Raw genomic sequence first — 18590 nt, 5'->3', positions numbered from 1 at the left:
AAGCCAGGGAGCCACCTGTTCTTTCCAAGCTTCATTCCCATCTAGCTTGACACTTTTCCCAGCCCAGAGTTCATCAACGTTAGGTGCTCTGTTCCTGTGTTCCAGTTGGCTACATCCACTTCAACTATCAAGTTCACAGGGATCCCAGGATAAATACAGAGGTAGAGTCCCATCCTTCCAAACCTACACCCTATCCATATTACCCTAAGGAGTTTTACTGGGGGTGAGGGGTGGGAATAGGTTTCAAACACTTACTTTTTCTCCACTTTTTTCTTTCCCACTGCAAATCAAACCATTTGCCTGGTTTTAGGAGGCTCTTCAGATGAGTTTAGTACAATCTTCACATCCACTGATGCAAACTGGAGGACAACAGAAACAGCCTGGAATGCAAAAAGTCAATGCATTACATCTCATTTAGCAGAGGACAGGAAGTCTAGGCTTCAGCTCCCTCTGTTGCTTTCTGCTTTTGCCCAGGGTCACAAGGCCCGCTCACCAACTTTTAACACCAGGTAACACTCAATCATCTGTAGCAACCCAAAACTGCAGTCATCCGGATCTCCAACCTCCTGATTTTGCAGTGTCAAAGTTACTCCCCATCTGCTGTCCCTAAGACAAAGTCAGCACCTACCTCCAGGAACATGGCTTTCTGCCTTCAAAAGCCCTGAACATCCAATCCACATCACTAGGTAAGACTGCTGCTTAAGACTCATTTCTTGGGCTCAGGACACACTACAGAGGTACATGGACTACCCATAAGTTTAATGACCTGAAGAGGGGTCTGTACAGATAGCAAAGGAGAGTGCAGGGGACAGGTGGAAGGCAGGGTGGTAGAGACATCATGAAGAGCATGGCAATGCCTTAGCCATATGTATATTAGGTAGGATAGGAAGACATCTCCTAAACCTAGACATTTTACTAGATCCCTTAGACCCCAAAGCTGAGAGAGATTATTGCTATACAACATGACAAAGCTTCACTCTCTCTGTTGATATACAAGCAAGCAAGTTCACAGGCAGGAATATACACAGGACCAGTCAGTTTCAAGAAAATATTACAGAGCATAGCCAAAATACAGATTTTCTGCATGTTCTGTTCTTACACTGCAAATCTGGTTCTAAATAAATAAATAAAACCTGACTCCTAGCAGAAAACCAATATCCCAGTAGAGGTCTGTCTCAGATAAGAGTATCCCAAAAAGTCACTTCCAAATCAACCCAGCAACCAGACACAGGCGTTACTGGCAAATGTCAGAAACACTGGTGAAAAACATCACAGTCACCTTGCAACAACACCCCAGCTAGAGAAGGGGAAGGGAGGAGAAATGAGCACTGAAAGCATCAGATGTGTCAGAAACCACTTCTCTCAGGTCTACCACATCCAGAATAGATCACAGACCACAAATTTGGGCTCTGATGGTTGGAGTCAAGCTCCCACACACCAAGGAATTTGAGAAGATAAGCAAGCATGTAAAGACAAATAAACATTGAGATTTTTCATTCCTTCTGCTATTGAAGGTATGTCCTTCTCCAACACGCACGCCAAGTCCCACCGGTTCTATTCTGGGGTTATGCTTTCTGCAAAGTCCCCACTTACATATTTTAAGCAGCAGCTTAGGAATGAGTGTTTTAATGAGGGAGTAACCAACTGCTCTGGAGACCAGCAGTGCCACAGTGTCTTCATAAATCTAGCTATGCCATCTCTAACTTTCTATGTCTCTTGCTGCCTACGCAAGTACTTCTAATCGCTATTTGCCATCCAGCAACTTCCACTTTAATGTGCTTACACACCTTATATCAAACACTGGCAAACACAGATAAGTGAGTCCATGCTATGAGGACTCAAAGGTGTGGCTCAAAGGAATGTTGTTCCCCATTTCTCTCTCCCCCAGCTATTCCGCTCTTACTTTTATTTATTTATTAGTTGGATGCTGGCAGAACCTACCTTAGGGCCTCTTTCAGCATCATTCTGTGGCAGGATGTAGGATGTCCTGGTTCTGTTACAGATTCCATATATGGTCTCTAGCAAACCCCTACAATAAAATGCTGCTGAATTTATCTTAGAATAATAAAGGTTAGAAGAAACTTCTAGGGGTTATCAAGTCCAACTTCCTGCTCAAAGCAGAGTTGAACCTCAGAAGCATCTCTCTGTGTTGGCTTGAAATGGGAGTAAAGTTGCCCCTGTCCCCGCCTTCTGGCAGCCTGTCACACACATTCCTCAATGCCCCTCGATCACAGCTCTCAAGACAAGGACTCTGACAAATAAGCTCTAGCAAGGCTGTCTGAGGTTAAGACATTTCCATCTCATACATATGATACTTCGAGCTGCAGACCTTATTCTGTAGTTTTTTTAACCTTAGTGAAATAATGAAATACATCTGGGGGAAAAAAAAAAAAAATCACACCAGACTTAGTGTCTTTGTCTCATCCTAAACACTGGAAAGTCTTGATTTAAGGACATCATTTCACCTATGGATGTTTTCTGTGTGCAGTTACCTTAAAGATACACTACCTCAGCATCATCTCTTAGGTGGCCAGAAATCAGTATTTCCATACATACAAGTTAAAATAAACACAAGCAAGATTTTTTAAAATGCATTTCTCACTGAAGTGGGACAAAAGTATAACATTTTTCATGACATAGAAAGGCTGAGAGTTTAGTTTTGGAAAACCTGAAAAGATCCATTTTTGAACTATCTCTAACTGAAAAGAAAGAAGTGGAAGAGCCTTTCCTTTCCTCCCCAGCACAGTAGCTCAGCAGTTGGCCATGCTGACCTCTACCTTCCCGTTGAGGACTTACTCAGCAGAATTAGGAGACTATGTTTTTCTTCTATCTACCAACAAAAGCCTGAGAAAAGGCAGAAGAAATGGAAGGAGAAGATTAGGAGACGTGAGATGGGAAGTGAAGGCTACCTTGGCATAGTTGCATCCACCTTCTGCTACTTCACCACTCCTGGGGACAATGCTCTGCCCTGTGGGAACACAGGGTGGTACTGGCAGGACAGTCACAAGTCCAGTGTCCTCAGTCATGCAGGATACCCTGTGTTTGCCTGATCCAGACAGTCTCTATTGAGAGCTGCTTGAAGAAGCCGGCAGAAGTCACAGAAAGCCCTGGGGGCACCAAGTCCTCCCAGGAGGAAATCATCCTAAATGCAAGAGCTTGCCTGTTTGCAGGAGGAGCTGAGAGACTGCAGTCAGTGAGGGTTGTTACAGAGTTCAGTGATGTGTGGAAGCACTACCCTCCACCCCTGGCTTTCCCCCTAAATACAGAGGCATGGGCAGCAATCTTCCTTCTGAAATCTAGGAAAGCAACCAGATTGTTTCCAAAACAGTCCAGGACAATTTTAGAGCAGGGTGACGGTCTTCAGACAAGAATCAATAGCTGTGGTGGCTCAAAAGAAACTAAATCAGGTGACTGGGCTATATAGAGATATGCCAGCCTCATATCTTCTTCCCTTTTCTTTGTTCATGCGCCCACTGCAGTCACACGTACCTCAAGATCCTCTTCAGATGGGCTGTCAGCCTTGGACAGTGCTACACGCTGGTTCCTCACCTTCCCAGGGCCAAAATTTCCCCCATATATACTCCGGTCACAAGCTCCCTGTGCAGATCATACTCCACTATGTTTCATTCCACTGCTGTTCCTTAGGATTCCAGCAACTTGGACTTTGCAGATCCTTTATTTTCATTCTGCAAACAGGGAATAAATACCACCACATAAAACCTGGAGCTAGGCAGGAGGATCAGAAAATGGACTTCCTCTGCAAGACAAAGGGAAGGGTTAACCCCTGGGATATAGCAGGGTTTCTGTTCTCATTACTGGTTGCTAAGATGAATGTAGCTTGGGCTCAAAATATTCATACTGGAAGGACTAAACTAAGGCTAGCTGGTGTGGATGGGGCTGTGCCCAATCCAACCAGCTCCCAGTAGCAAGTTCTTAGGCCTGAAACAAGCGTGTTTAGACCTCCATCCTCCAACCTTCATAAAGCACCACAGTTTGGGCCAAGCCAACACCTGAGCTTGAATTTGCCTGTTAGCTCTGGGAATGGTATGCAAGAAAAACCTGGACTGAAGGCTGTGGCATGGATGGAGGAGGATACACAATCATCATTCCCATGTTACACAAGTGGGAGATATGAGAAAGAAGAATCTCCCTGCTTTTCACCCTCCAACTTCTCCCACACCATCCCAGGGCTTCATCAGCAGTACAGCCCCAAAGTGTGCTGCTACAGAGCCACAAGTCCAGTTCTGCTAGGAGAACTGGAATTCCCTCTCCATGAATTCCTGCATTCTAGATGTCTTTCACCAAAAAAATCAGTTGTCTCCTCTGGAAAAACAAAACAAACCAACAACTTACCCAGTCACGAGAAAATAAGCTGAAATGTGGCTTTAAGCAGCTGCACTGTGACACTCAGAAGCATCATGTACTCAGCTGACAAAAGGCAATGCCCAGGTGCAACACCACACACCACCCAAGGTGGAATTTTCCAGCAGCAGCTCAAAACCAAGCAAAGAACAGGATGAAGAAGCCAAATCCAAGGTCAACATCAAAACCAAACCAAATGTGGATCTCCAAACAGAAAGATTAAACTCAGGACGGAAAGAAACATAAACTAAAAGAAATTCAGAATGAAATTCTCAACTCAGAACAAAACAAAGTAAGTTGAGAAACAAAAGAAGAGGCAAAATGAGACTTGAGCAATGCCTAAAGAAAGTTTTGAAAAAGAGGTTTTCTCACGAAGAATGTTTCAAAGCAGATTTTATGTTACAGAAATAATTTACTTTTGAAGAAAATCAGTGTTTTCTAACCCAAAAGAGAGACATGGAATTTCCCAGCCAAATAACTCTAATCCCAAACTCACACGTGGCCTCATGCCAGGAGTCAGGCCCCCAAAGTCAGATATTGATACGTTTGTAAACTGCAGGATTTCTAAACCAACCTACTGCTGTTTATTTGCTGTCTGGATTTTAAAGCTATGAACCAAGCTTTCCATTGTGTTTGGTTTTGATTTCAACATCCTATCTGGAACATGCAGGTCATGTTTTCATGCTTTTATAAGCAATGATGGGGGTTAGAAATTTACTTCTTTTTTAAATAAGAAAATAGAGATTCTTATACAATATCTTCTTTCCAGCAGCAGGGATTTTAAGAAAAAAATATATACAACATCCTGAGACTGCTCATGAGACCATAAGGCTTGGCAACTACTGCAATATGATTAAAAAAAAAAAAAAACCTGTCCATTTCCCCTCCACAGTAACTCTTACATTTTTATAGCGTAGTCTCTCTGCCAAAATGTTTACTGCAGTGTTTACTGCCGTGTACTAAAATGAACTATTTGCAAATTCTTTCAAGAATTTCCATTAAAACATGACTTGGATGGCTCAGAAAGCAAATATCATTGATGCTACTACACCTGTCATAGACAAACAAACATCTACACTTAGATGTGATTGAGACTTTGTTTCATGGAGAAGCAGCGCTCCCAAGACCATCTCAAATCCAGATTTTATGTTCATACCTCCAAGCCAGCTCAAAGAAGTGGAAAATCATGAGTAGGCATAGAGCCCCTTTATGATTTCATTGACAGCTTAGAAGAGTCCTGTGCTGTGTTTGTTTGGGCAAGTACATGAAACATCTAAGTCTTGTGAGAATGCAACAGGGTTGGAGCATGTAAATAAATGATGATGCAAGTTCTTCCACTTCATAAGAGCCCTGACTCTTTCTCACTCACGGATATTCACACACAGATGCACACTAGCATATGCTGATCTTCTGATCTGTACCCCATGAGACCCTCCTACCTTTTGAAACGTTTCCCCTAACCTGTACCACATTTACAATTGCACGTCTTGCTGTTTTGAAGTACCTTTGCATGGCAGAAAGCCTTCCAGAATGCATATCTCCACCTTGGTGTTTGCTGCTGTGATGCAGCTGTGTTGCAAAAGCAGCATTTCTCCAGACTGTGAAGCCATTTTGATGATCACTGAAGATATATATTCTTTAAAAATAAGTTTCTAGTAAAAGTTGGGAGAGCAAAAATAATTTAGTGAAAAGGCAAACTATTTCAGCCTAAATGTAATTCACTTGGTTTGCAGCTGCTGCAGCACTAGAGCCAATTCTCATTTATGCTCAAGATCCTTTACACTGCTCAGGGGAAAGAAAGGACACTTAACATGGCACCTGTGTAATTCACGCACACACACACACCCTTTAAAATCCTTGCGTGCTGGAGTGAGAATCAGGCTCTGCACCCAGAACAAGGAGCTCTTAGCATGAGGGAGTGTTTTGCTGATCAGATCTCCAGCTCTGAAACGGCAGTTCAGTTCTGCTGATTTATTTCTCAGTGAGGCAGAGCTCACTGCATATGTCAGAAAGCGCAAGCAGAACTACTGGTTTGTCTCTGCAGTTCCGCCTAACTCAGCACTCCCAGGAATGAAGCCAGTCTCCCAAAGCCTCTTGCAAACTACCTCAAGCTGATGTAGTCCCTTGTTGTGAACAGGGATTTACATGACTGGTCTGTACTTTGTACTGCAACAAGCTCCTGCTTCTGGCTTAGGTCGATCTTGTTTGCTGTAACGCTGCTGCCTGGCTCAACCAGAGCTGGTGGTGACTAAAGAAAGGACAATGTTGCAGAACAGGTCTCCCTCAGCTAGGATAACGCTCCTGGACCACTAACTCCAGCCAGGGTCAGAAGGAAGCTGCATCAGCCAGAAAAGTGACAGAGCTGTGACCTTGGTTTCCCGGGGTAAAATCATTCTCCTGGTAACCACCTGGATTTTGAAGGACTTCCTTCCATTCTTTCTGCCCTCCTCCTCGCTGGTGCTATGCTACTCAGTTTCCAACAGACACCGCACACAACCTCTTGGAATCCATCATGAGAAAGGCCCTAGGCCCAAGAAGAGGAGACTTGACAAGCAGGTCTCTGGAGGCATGCTTCTGCCTCCCACCCTCCTCTCGCTATGCTGCGGAAGCATTTGCTAAGGATGTCCTTTCCTCTGAGGGACCAGCTGAGGACATGAATGGAAGTTACACCATTCTTGATGGATGTTGCTATTTAAGAACCTCCAAGAAAGGACATTAATTTCTTTCCCAAGTAACCTATTCCACTGGTTTCCTATCCTCACCCTTGAAAACTTTTCTAACCCCAAACACTGATGTCCTAAGACTAACACAGCTTGTCCTTAGCTAGCATGAACACAAAGAACACACCATTCCTTTTGCAGCTGACCTCACATGTATCTGGAGATGATTATAAGTTCTTAAGTCCTCTCTTCCCTAAAGTAAGCAACCTTCCAATTCTGTCAGTCTTCCCTTGAAGGTTATGCTTTCTAGACCAAATGAGCTTTTACCTTTACCTACAGTCCATATTTTCCCTATCCCTGTGACTGCAGATCAGTGCTCAGCATAATGCAAACTGCAGGCAACCTGCCTCTCAAGGCAACCTGCAGGACTGAGAGCAAGAATCAAGATGAGCAGTGGAAAACAAGGCTAGGTCTCTGCCAGGCTTTTTTCAGAGCACAATAAATTGGAATTAAAAACTCCCCACAACACTGAGCTGTCACACAACAGGCTGCTCTAGGAAGCAGGAAGCCTGATGATTCTGCACTATCTTTTCCAAGAAAGTGCACTGGCTTTGAACAGGATTCCCTCTTGGCCACAGATACAACCAAATGTAGCCCTGACTCATCTCCAGCCAACAAGGTGAGGAGGGGAAGGAGCCAGTCTTTGGGGCACAGTTACACAGCTGACATCCACTGGTCTGTGGCTCTGTAGGTAAGGCATTTCTTTAAATACCAGGGCAACTGCTGCTTTTTTGAGCTATGGACCTTAGGAACTGCTGGGAGATAGTTCCTTTGCTGAACTGGCTCTAAACAAGAACAAGAGAGACTAAATCTGATGATATGTGACTCTTTGGACCTCTAGTGACTTATGCTCCCTAACCTTCAGTTCCTTGGGATTTCTGTCAGGCATGGGGCACCACAGAAAAGGGGGATAGCCTGGCTAGCTCTCACATATTCCCTGTTTACAGCAGCAAGGCAGAGGAGTTTGCAACACATTTTGGTTAAAAACAGCCAGTTATGCCCAGGTGTCTAAACAAAGGTGGAGTAAATTGAGAGCAGTTGCAAGAAAGGTCCATTCAACCTCTGCTGGAGCAGGGAGTTACTGCTATTAGTTTGCAGGTTCATCTCCCCCAAGATGCCACACGGGTGGCAAAAAGGGAAGAGAGCTGCTCCTTGGCTGATGTCTCACAGGCTCCAGGTGAACCAGGGCTTTCCCAGGCTCTCAGCATGGGTAAGGGGAGGGAGGAGAGAGGCACAAGGAAGGCAAAACAGTTAGCTGACAAAACATTGGCTCATAAAGATGGGAGTGCAGTCATTTTCCAAATGCACTGTAGCATTCATACTGCTCATCCAGGACTAATTTTTCAATTAGCATTTTCACATATAAGCCATTTAATGAACTAAACCAATTATCCACATTTTCCTCAAACTGTGGAGGACCGGTCTCCTCTACAAAGCAGAGATGGGGGGAAGGGAATATGTGTGGATGAAAGAACTGGGTAAGAGTTGGGACAGGAGCCAGACACTGGTAGGGAGGAGAGCAGACGAAAAGGATTAGAATTAGGATGCCCGAGGGAGTTAATCCTTCCACCCAATAATTAAACAGAAAAATTATCAGCAGTGATTACAAACCAAAATTAGTACAAATCTAAACATACTGCCTGTGCCAACACTGCTCTTAAAAGCATAGGTCACAGATGCAAACCAAAGTGCCACATTCTATAGGACTACTAACAGCAAGGATGTGTTTCAGGCAAATCCTATGAAGTCCTGCTACCCTATCAGCAAGGCTATCCAAAACCATCACAGAGAGAGTATGACTGCATTGCTGCCACTAGATTTCTACCTACTCACTGCATTTTGTCTGATTTGACAGCCCAAAATATTCCCCTTTTCATAAGAATTCTGCAAGGAAGGAGCAAAATTCATCCAAACATTACAAGAAGGAAAAAAAAAAAAGGCAAACAGAGCAAACACCACAGAGTCTGGCCACTGCTATGAGCACTGGGATGTGGTGGGGATGGAGGGTTCCTCTGGTTAGCCCTTACAGAGCTTTTTTTCCATGTTGGCCAATATTTCCTCACCTTCAGACAGGTGTGAGGGATGGGAGCTCTCTGGTGGCAAAACGTGAACTTGCAAAGATGGATTTTCAGTGGCCCCACTACTTTGCCATGCTCATATGAAAAGCACAAGAGCTTAACCGAAAACCAGACCTGTGCTGCCCTCTCCTAAAGTAGATCCAACCAAAGCACTTCTCTCATGAGTACAGTCAGACCTCAACACTGGACAAGAAGCTTTTCAGTACCGGGGTGCCCATTTCTGAGCCTTGCACTACTCCTAGTTTGCAGCCTGCTCCTCATGGCTCAGTAGACCCTTTTTCCGCCCCAGGCACACAAGCAGTATTGGGACACATGCTCATGGGCCAGGAGATACCTGCATTAGGTTATATGACACAAGCAACAGCATACAGGTCAGATGAATGTTTCTAGAGGAGGCTGCTGTGGCTCCAGTTCCAGAAAATGGGGAACAACATTGCTCCAGGAAACCAAGAAGCCACTAGTCAGAAAACAGGGAAGCTGATGGCATGTCTCATGGGATGCCAACAGCAAAATGAATAGGAAGTGAGAGAGAAACTAGTCTGCTAGGAGGGACACCACCAGCTGTGTAACTTGCCAGTCGAGTGTCTGGAGGGGAAAAACGCATCAGTTATCACCATCTTGGTTTCACCAGTCCCCCAACAGGAGCAAGATACATCCAACCAACAGGAGAATTTGGATAAGAAGCAGCCTTGGACCGCTACAATTTTCACACAACGGACTTCTGCTTTTCTCTGATTTTTGCGACTGCCTTCTTAGGGGACAGTCAAGCTCAAGTGGCCAGTGGGTCCTGAACTGTTGGGGTCTCAGGGGATCTGGAGGAGCCAAATCATCCCAGCTCATACAGATGGCTCACATGTAAGGCTCACTGTAAGGCCCACCTTGACAGCTGGTTCTCAGCTCTGCACCACTGCTCCTCCTTGCTTGGGGATCAGCACATCCACAAGCCAGACACACAGGTCTGGCACATGGGAGCAGCAGGTTGACATATCTGTTGGCCCTCCAATGGTGCTGGAAAGAGAGACGGCAGTGTAATGCTGCAAGCCCTTTCTGGCCTGTGCTCTGAGTCAAGCCCCAGCACACAGCTGAATAATGACAGCTGTCCCCACCTCCTGGCCTAGAACAGAAGCCTCTTGCCCCGCTACTCCTCTGCAAGGTGTAGCAAATGCTAGCAGCCTTCATAAGTTCAAACGGTGCCTAGCCAAATTCAGGAAGGAAGAAATCCACTGAAGGTTATTCATAGCATATGTATTAAGTTTAGCTCAAGACATTCCTCCCTGCACACTGGAGACTGGCAGACTATCTAGGAGATGTCTTACTGCCTGTCTGCTGTCTTCTTGTATCCTTCCCTAGGGATCTGCTGTCAGGAACATGATATTAGGCTAGACAGACCTCCAATTTGACCAACTACAGCTTTAATGCGAGTGGAGTTGTCATACCTCGGGGCCTAACAGACCCTGTCCCAGGGCAATTCCCTCTGCAGCTCTGTAACACTCCCTCCCAGTATGAGAACAACACGGAGCTGGCCAAGTTTGTTAGCTTAAACTTCACTGCAAGCGGTGGTCTCAGCAGCTGGGGAGAAACAAGTACATCGGGGAGGTAGAGAAAGTCACAGAGGGGGTTAAAGCCACAGAAGACAAGCTGGGCAGCAAGAAAAAAAAGTTGCAAACTACCAGGCTCTACCTAGCGGAGAAAATCGGCACTGCTCTTCTATAAACATGCAGAAAAATTCCTTTCATGCCACAAGATGGTGCCCTGCCTTCAGTCACTGGCAGAAAGCTTGCCTGGGAGCAGAAAAAGGCCAGGCCTCTGTAGCAGGCCCTACACCCTCTGCTCTCCTGCTCCACGCTGGGATTTGATGCACTGCCCTCAAAATGGCATTGAGAGAGAAACAGCAGCCTTGCTGTGCCCCAGACCCTGGCCTCCCCAGCGGGTGATCCCAAAACTGCAGGCCATTTTCACCCTGAACGGGTGTGAGGCTGACTTTGAATCTGGCACTGAGAGGTTTGGGAACTGGGAGAGGAGGGTAGAACAGCTACCTGCTCAGGCGTGAGACTCATGGGGCTGAAACAACAGTCAGAAATATCTTTTTGGGTACTGCAAGAGCAAAGGACTATCTGTTAGGAGAAAGATTTCTGGGATGGGGGAACTGACAGGGAAACACAGTCCAAGATTTGTGTTTTGGTTACATTCAGTCATATGAATTAGCGGAAGCTGCAGGACCCTGGGGAAAAGATTGCAGGGTGGGCTGCAGAAGAGGGAGTTGCTCTGGCAGGTCAGATCCAGTCCATGTACCATTGACTGGCAACCTGTGCTTTCTGGCCTCTTTCCGAAATGCAGCCACAGTCATGCTCCTTGCCGGCACCCACCTGCAGCAGTTTTGCTTGTTGGGTGGCTATCCATCAAGAGATCTGTGTTGCACTATGGCAATGCAACAGCTCAGAAAGACACCATTGGTTCCTGAAGACTAGAAACACACAAGATCACCAAACTGGTTCATCCCATCAATCCAGCTGGCCTTTCTCCAACCAGCATGCCAGGGGAGAACCAGCACACCAACTATGCGCCACTATCACAGATCCAGGCTCAGATCCCAGTGCCTAAAGACGGCACTGGGAAAGGTATGCTATACTAGCACTACTGCATTTGTCAGTGGAGTAACGTCATGGGAGACTTCCCCATGGCCACTTTCTTGGACAAGACCAACGACAGCAGGAGTAAATAGCCCATGGTGAGCCAACTATCAGCTCAGACGGCTAGCAGAGCAATAGCCACCGAGCCACCCTTGACCTATGCGTAAAGGCCACATCCTGCTGACTGATCATGCCCATAACAGATACAAGAGAGGTCGGGGATACAGTCAGAGCTTCCCATCCGAGGACGGCTGTGGCTGCAATCTGCCTGCACTCTTGCAGGAAACACAGCTAGACCCTCCTCTTTTCCAGTCTCCATCTCTGCAACTTCCTTCTACTCGTCTGACAAACACTGTCTTCCCTTGCCAAGTCCACGTGGCAGAAGCAGTAGGAATGCTGTCTGTGTATGTGTGAAGCAGGTTCACCAGGAAAGCAACATCCTTTTTCAGACTACCTGGTATATTGGAAGGCAAAGCAAGCACAATTTGGCTTGCTTTTTCTCCCCAGCATCCATCCAGAATGCTGCTGGCACAGCCAGCTCTCATAGCCCTCAGGTTTGGTTACATTTCCACTCTCCTTGCAGACCTACCTAGTCCCAGGCTGTGGGCACAAGCCTTGTCCTACTGCCCTCCCCCCTGCTGTGCTTGACAGATGTTGGCGGTGTTGTGCAGACTGTGGCTTCTTGACAGCATCACAGAAGCAGAGCTGTGCTTGGGAAAGGGGTACTTACCCCTCCAAACCTGCCCTTGCACCACAGGCTTCCCATAACCACCTTAAATTCTGAGCAGCACCCCATGCCCACCCCTCATAAAACAAACATATTCCCAGAAATTATATTCGGTGTTCGTTCATTATCTTTGGATGATTTTGAAAGAGACCTTCATTACCTCTAGCAAATCTTCCCTAAGACCTTCCTAGCTATCAGGCTGCTAGTGATGAACATAACCACCCATCATGCTGACTAATATGGTCTTGTTGCTTCTTTTTTCATTACCCCATGTGTTTTTTATCTTATGGTTAGACAGTAAGAAGATTAGGGTAGGGATTTTTCCAGTCTATGCCTGTACAGCACCTTGCACGATTGGTGATACGTGTGATAGGGCTAATTCACCTGCCATCTAATCTTACTTTTAGAAGGCCTCCTTATAATAAACTCCTAATTTACACCACCCTCGTAACAAGAGCCAGGCTCCCCCCCATTCCTGAGAGTTAAACCTGAACAGGTTCAACAAGTGGTCTCAGCACCAACAAACACAAACAGGACTGGAGTTCCTAACCCAGAAACAGCTGCTTTGCTGAAGCAACGCCCCACCAAGAGGTTTCTTCACTATTCTGATACAGGTAACTAGAAACGCTATCATAACAAATAACCTGCTACAACAACCTTCTGTCTGGGTCACAGCATGAGAGTAGTGGGGGTTAATTCAGTCAGGAAAAAAAAATTATTAACAGCACTGCAGATAGATCTCAGCAGCAACCACCTCCACACCTGGAACAAAGCCCACATCAGCCACAAGTGCTTATTCCCTAAGAAATCCTTGCAGCCCTGCAGCATTCGACATAGTAACATTGCATCTTACATGCCCAGAGACGAGATGGCCTAAAGGTTAGGGTGTTACCCCGTAATGGCAGTGAAGACTCCGGTCAGACTCACCACAGATTTCCTGCCCGGGGCTGGAGTCATGCAGCCTCCCACTGCTCAGCCCTCCCCCTCTATAAAGGGGTTGAGAACACAGCCCTGTCTTACAGGAAGAGCTCAGGAGCGTAACCGCACTAAACATTGCAAGGCATTCAGATAATACAGCGAGAGATACTGTTGGAAGCTCTACTCACTGGTTAAGAGAAGTTCAAGACCTCAGTATGCTCAACATTAGCTTCCCTTCTCACACTGAGGGGCATTTAAGATGCAACTCACTTGTATGCAGGGAAGCCAACGCATCATTTTAAGTATTTTGTTGCCTATTTTGAGGATTTAGGTGAGAGTTGAGTGGTGGCGAGCCCTTCAGCAGATTCTGAGGCAGGATGCATTCCATTCTTATCATACAAAGTAGTTAGGACAGGCCTTACTTTAGTGGCAACAACAGCAAAAACCTAGAAGAGCAGCTTGATCAACTTCTTGCATTTCTAAATTAACATGGGGTTGTTCCATTCCTGAATTGCCTTCTTGTTTCCTTTGTCCTTCTACTGGTAAAAATGTCTCAGGAGTAATCAAGCATCACGCTACCTTCCCAATCACACTCAGTCCAGAATAATTCTGATGAGGTTGATAAAGTTGAGTCAGGATTTACACCAGTAAGCAGGGTAAGATTTTGGTCCAGTTGTTATAGCTTGCAGAGTTTTTACTATATGGAAATTAAAAGAACTGCAACCTGCAGCAACTGTGCAAGTCGAGAACAAATTAAAAAGAACATTAGTTCCAACATTCATCTCTAGCAATTTAGGACAGGCTTTTCATTACTGTAAAAATAGCATATATTTCTAAGCAACATTCAGCTCTGAACTCTCCTAGATCACAAATTGCATTATAGAAAAGGCAGTTCACACTTCAAACTGGGAAACTAAGGCAAGGAGGTAAAACAGCTTGCCCAGAATCATTCCACAGGCCAGGGTAAGGGATCTGGAGCAGAGTCAGGACTCTTGGTTCCTGTACGCTGTCTGCTAGGCCACACCACCTCCTCAGAAAAGGAATGGACCATCACAGCAGTTTTTGGAAATTGCCTTTCAGTTAATTTCCCTGTAAATATTGATTCTAGATCATCTACTAAGCTGAAAGTTACAGCAGTGCACAGCTTCTCATCACTGTGCTTCTGTCAGTGAAACAGTTACGGCTGCAAGGTTTACAGAGACTTTCTGTTCCTGTCTAAAATTATCTTTGCTGAGCCTTGCAACGCTAAGCGCACAAAGCCAATATTCCACAAGCTCAAAGAAAAACAAACTACTGAATTTAAGGCACAGACAGCTAGATAGGTTACAGTAGCATCCATCCGTCATGACCTAAGTTCAGAGTCTCCACAGTGTCAGGCCTCACACAAGAGGACATGACTTGTTTCTTCACTGCATAAGAGAACACAGAAAGCAAGGCCTGATCCTGCTGTTTGTGCGCTCCGCAGTTTGGGGGGGGGGGTGTCAAACCAAAGAGGAGTCTTTGTGGTCCCTGTTCTCCTCGTAAGAGTGGTGAACTGTGAGATCTGGGTGAAAGTGTATGAAAAGAGAGCAGGTGGATACAGACAGATGGGGGAAGCACAGGGCTAATGGGGGAGACAACAGCAATTAGCATAAGCAGCAGCAGTCTCAGCTCACCAGCTGCTTTGCCAATTGTCTGCCTCCCTGATTTCCAATAGCAAACAAGCAATTTGCCTAGGAGCACAGTCAATATCTAAAACTGCCCTTAAGAACTGAAAGTATTGGAAAAAAACCCTGATTTCCACAGTACAAAAGCAAGGCTTGCAGGGCTGTCATGTAGAAATTTGCCTAAGTAAGGCATGGAACAAGCAGCTCAGAACAGCCACCAAATACTTTAGAGCGAAAGGCTAAAAAAGGAAGGTTTTACAGGAGGAAATGAGTCAGTAGCTTGGAGGACAGGAGGGGGAGTTCACATAGCTGAGGCACAAAAAGTAAGCAAGAAGTCGCCATCTCAAACGCTAGAAAGTCAGTGAGGTGGATGTATTCATCTTTGTCTAACTGCTATTAACGCAGGATCTCTTTCAGAAGCAGGAGTCCACAGGGGACTTTTTTATATGGGCCGTACTGGGTTTTGAAATGGTCCTTCACTAAGCAGAAGCTCAACATCCAGAATTCATGCTAGTGCTTCAGGCTGGAGTCAAAGCAGTCACCATTGGCTCTAAAATCTCTGAAATTTCTCAGGCTCACTTGTGGCCAGGGGGAGGATTTTTTGGAGGGAAGTTTCAGATTAATTGCAAAAGCCATTTGCCTTAAGAGAGGGTGGGGAAGTTAGAGGGAATTCACATTTTGAGATGGTTTGTCCAAACATCCAGCTTGAGCTTTCAGCATAGATTATTCACAGCATTAACACTGGGACAAAAGGACAAAGCTTACATAGTGTTTAAAGGCAGGAAATCTAGTCAAAAAGGCCATTTTCACACTGTTGTAGCAATCTACTGTGCTCATTTTTTCTTCAGACCTCTTGGTCCTTATAACAATTTCATACTGCATTTAAATCCTGGAGGCTAAGGGGGAAGTCTTAACTCCTGGAAACCTTAACCTTGCTCAGTCATACACTGTCACAACAGTTGGCCATAACAGGATGCACATTAATGCAGCACCAAGCCATGAGAGGGATAGTATCAGCGTGGCAATAAGCCACAACAAGGTACAACTTCCTCACCTCTACCTCAGGTCCCTGTCCCATGACAAGGGCAGGACTGATGAAAAGGGGGCAATTAAAAATAAGTATCAGAATTCCCCCACGCCCACCCCAAAATGAGGATTTTTCCCTCAGTTCAGGCACTGAGATGACAGCTATTCAGCTGCCATCTTATGAGGATGCTGCTGCAAGTCCATCTATATGGGGAACCACAGTGCAGCGAAAATTCTGGGGAATGCTTAAGTTCATAGGCACATGAGGAACGAGCTATTCAGCCTGTGGAGCAACACAGGCCTGGAAAAATGGACTCCCCTACCCTAGAGGCAGCACAGGATTTACTTAGAATAGGGGTTTCCAAACTACGTCATATGTACTGCTAATCATCAGCAGGCAATGGCATGCAGCTCCCAGTGCCTGTGGTGGTACCACACACGAAAGAGCCTGTGAAGTCCTAAGATACAGCAGACTAGTACCACCATAAGCCATGCACTTGCTAATACATCTCAGGATGCAAGTCCTGCCTTAGCTTCTCCAAAACACTATGGCCACCGTGTTTATGCCTCACTGGACTATGCTATTTTGTTTTTGGGGGCATGTAACATTTCAAAAAGCCATCGTGGTTCTCAGTAACATGCCCTTCCAAAAGCAGGTTTCATAAAAGGCAGAAAAAAAAGTGGGAGAGATTTCCCTTACTATACTGATGAAGGAGTTCCTGTCCTGTTTAAAGCTCTTCCTTGTTGAGGTTCCTTTAACTAGTTAGATGCCTTCTCAGCCCACTGCAATGCTTTCAAACATGCAGCAAGACCTCTTGAAACAGACTGAGCCAACAGGCCAATTTCAACTTGTTTTCCCTTATAAGTATACAAAATAGAACAGCCCCAGTCCTGTTCTCACAGCCTCACATCATCCCTTCCCCTCCTCCCCAGGATGCCTTATTTCTGTATTCCTCTCTGTCACAGAGAAACCACTTTATTAAGAGCAAATTTGGACCAATAACAGACACAATACCCACATCAGCTGATACTAAAAAGCACAGCTGCCTTGGTGACCAGGTCGCAGTTATTCCATTCCCTAGACTGGAATGAAGGTCTGCTATGATACTTGGCAAAAAGGCCCCGATGGCCAAGCAGCGTGTGCCCTTATTTTCTCTCCCAGACACACAGCACGCACTCACTGTGGGTGAGCTGTAGCTTTCACCTTCTCCAGACTAGCAGTCACAGCAGAAAGACAGGACCAGAGCAGTTTGTCAGGAGAAATGCATTTGTAGGACTGAAGCTTTCCTATTACAGAGCATGTAACTGTATGTTAAAAAACAATGTATCCATGAATCAATTATTATTAATATTTCCAAAGTCGATTACAGCTTTGGTCCAAATGTAAGTGTTCCTATGCTCTTTTCTGATATATTTAACCTAGGGAGGAACTACCCACCCTCTCCAATTTAAGTCTAACAATGATACCAGTAGACCTTCTGCTAATTTCAACAGGAAATCTGATGCAAATGCTCTTACAAAAGAGCCCCAACCCCTTGCCAGCCCAAGCTACCCAATAAAAGAGCCTACCAGAATAGGAATGTTTTTTTCAATATATGTATCTTTAATATAAATGATCTTCCAGCAACCCATATCTCATGTGAACAGGCACTACCAAACACCTAAAAATGGGTTCTATGGGGGCATGCAGTAAGTCACACCTGTAATCAGACCACCAGCACAGGTGAAAATTGTTAAGGCACGGCTCACATCTTTAACAGTGTTTCAAGCTAAGCTGTAACTTGATATGTAATACGGCTGTCTCATACCCCAGCCCTGAAAACCTTTAATCAAATGCTTTTGTCTTCTCCTTACAAGCAGACGCAGGGACTCAACTTGATGCTGGGGGTGGAAGCTCTTTGCTTGTTAGTTCATGACAACTCAAACCAGGAACATAGCTGTAATCAGGATCCAGGAATGAAATTTAAGTGTCTATACATTTTTTAACATGAACAGATGCTTTTGTAACCAGATGGCGGTCTCACTACAGAAAGCCTGATCTGCACTGCCCAGAAACGTTAAGGAAATAGTATTTTCCTAGCATTTTAGATTTAACAGCACTGCAGTAAATACAGAACGGCAGCACCCTTTCCCCAGTGTTCAGCTTTGTCTGGAAGACAAGTCGCTCATTGTTTTGGCCACCTGAATCAGAGGCCGCTCTGACTCAAGCAGAGTCGCTCCAGCTGCAGCCGCTGAGAAGAAATGCGCAGGGCTTCTGCAGCACACAGCGAAAGCGGGCGGACGGAGCCAATCAGCAGCGGCTGACTGAGATCGCACCAAAGTAGGTATTGAAAAAAAAAGCACAAAGGGAAAGCAAAAAAAAAAAAAAAGAACCACTTCCTCCTCACCGTCTCTTCTGATCCGCCACCCCATCTCCTCTCTGTCAGACTGCGCCCCCCCACACACACGCTCCCCTCCGGGCTGCCCCAACCGCCCCCCTCGCC

The 18590-nt window shown here is 45.5% G+C and overlaps 1 long non-coding RNA gene across 1 annotated transcript; it reads right to left on the bottom strand.

Annotated features, from left to right (window-relative positions):
* Positions 1-261: 261 nt before the first annotated feature.
* On the bottom strand, positions 262-13429 carry LOC106494156 (uncharacterized). The gene is made up of 3 exons (XR_001294262.2): positions 13371-13429; positions 3490-3686; positions 262-380 (listed from the first exon to the last, which is right to left on the bottom strand). It is a non-coding gene; the product is annotated as an uncharacterized lncRNA (long non-coding RNA).
* Positions 13430-18590: the final 5161 nt, after the last annotated feature.

Source organism: Apteryx mantelli, chromosome 3 (assembly GCF_036417845.1).
Source record: "Apteryx mantelli isolate bAptMan1 chromosome 3, bAptMan1.hap1, whole genome shotgun sequence".
Classification (NCBI taxonomy): Eukaryota; Metazoa; Chordata; class Aves; order Apterygiformes; family Apterygidae; genus Apteryx; species Apteryx mantelli.
This window is presented reverse-complemented; position numbering and strand designations above follow the sequence as displayed.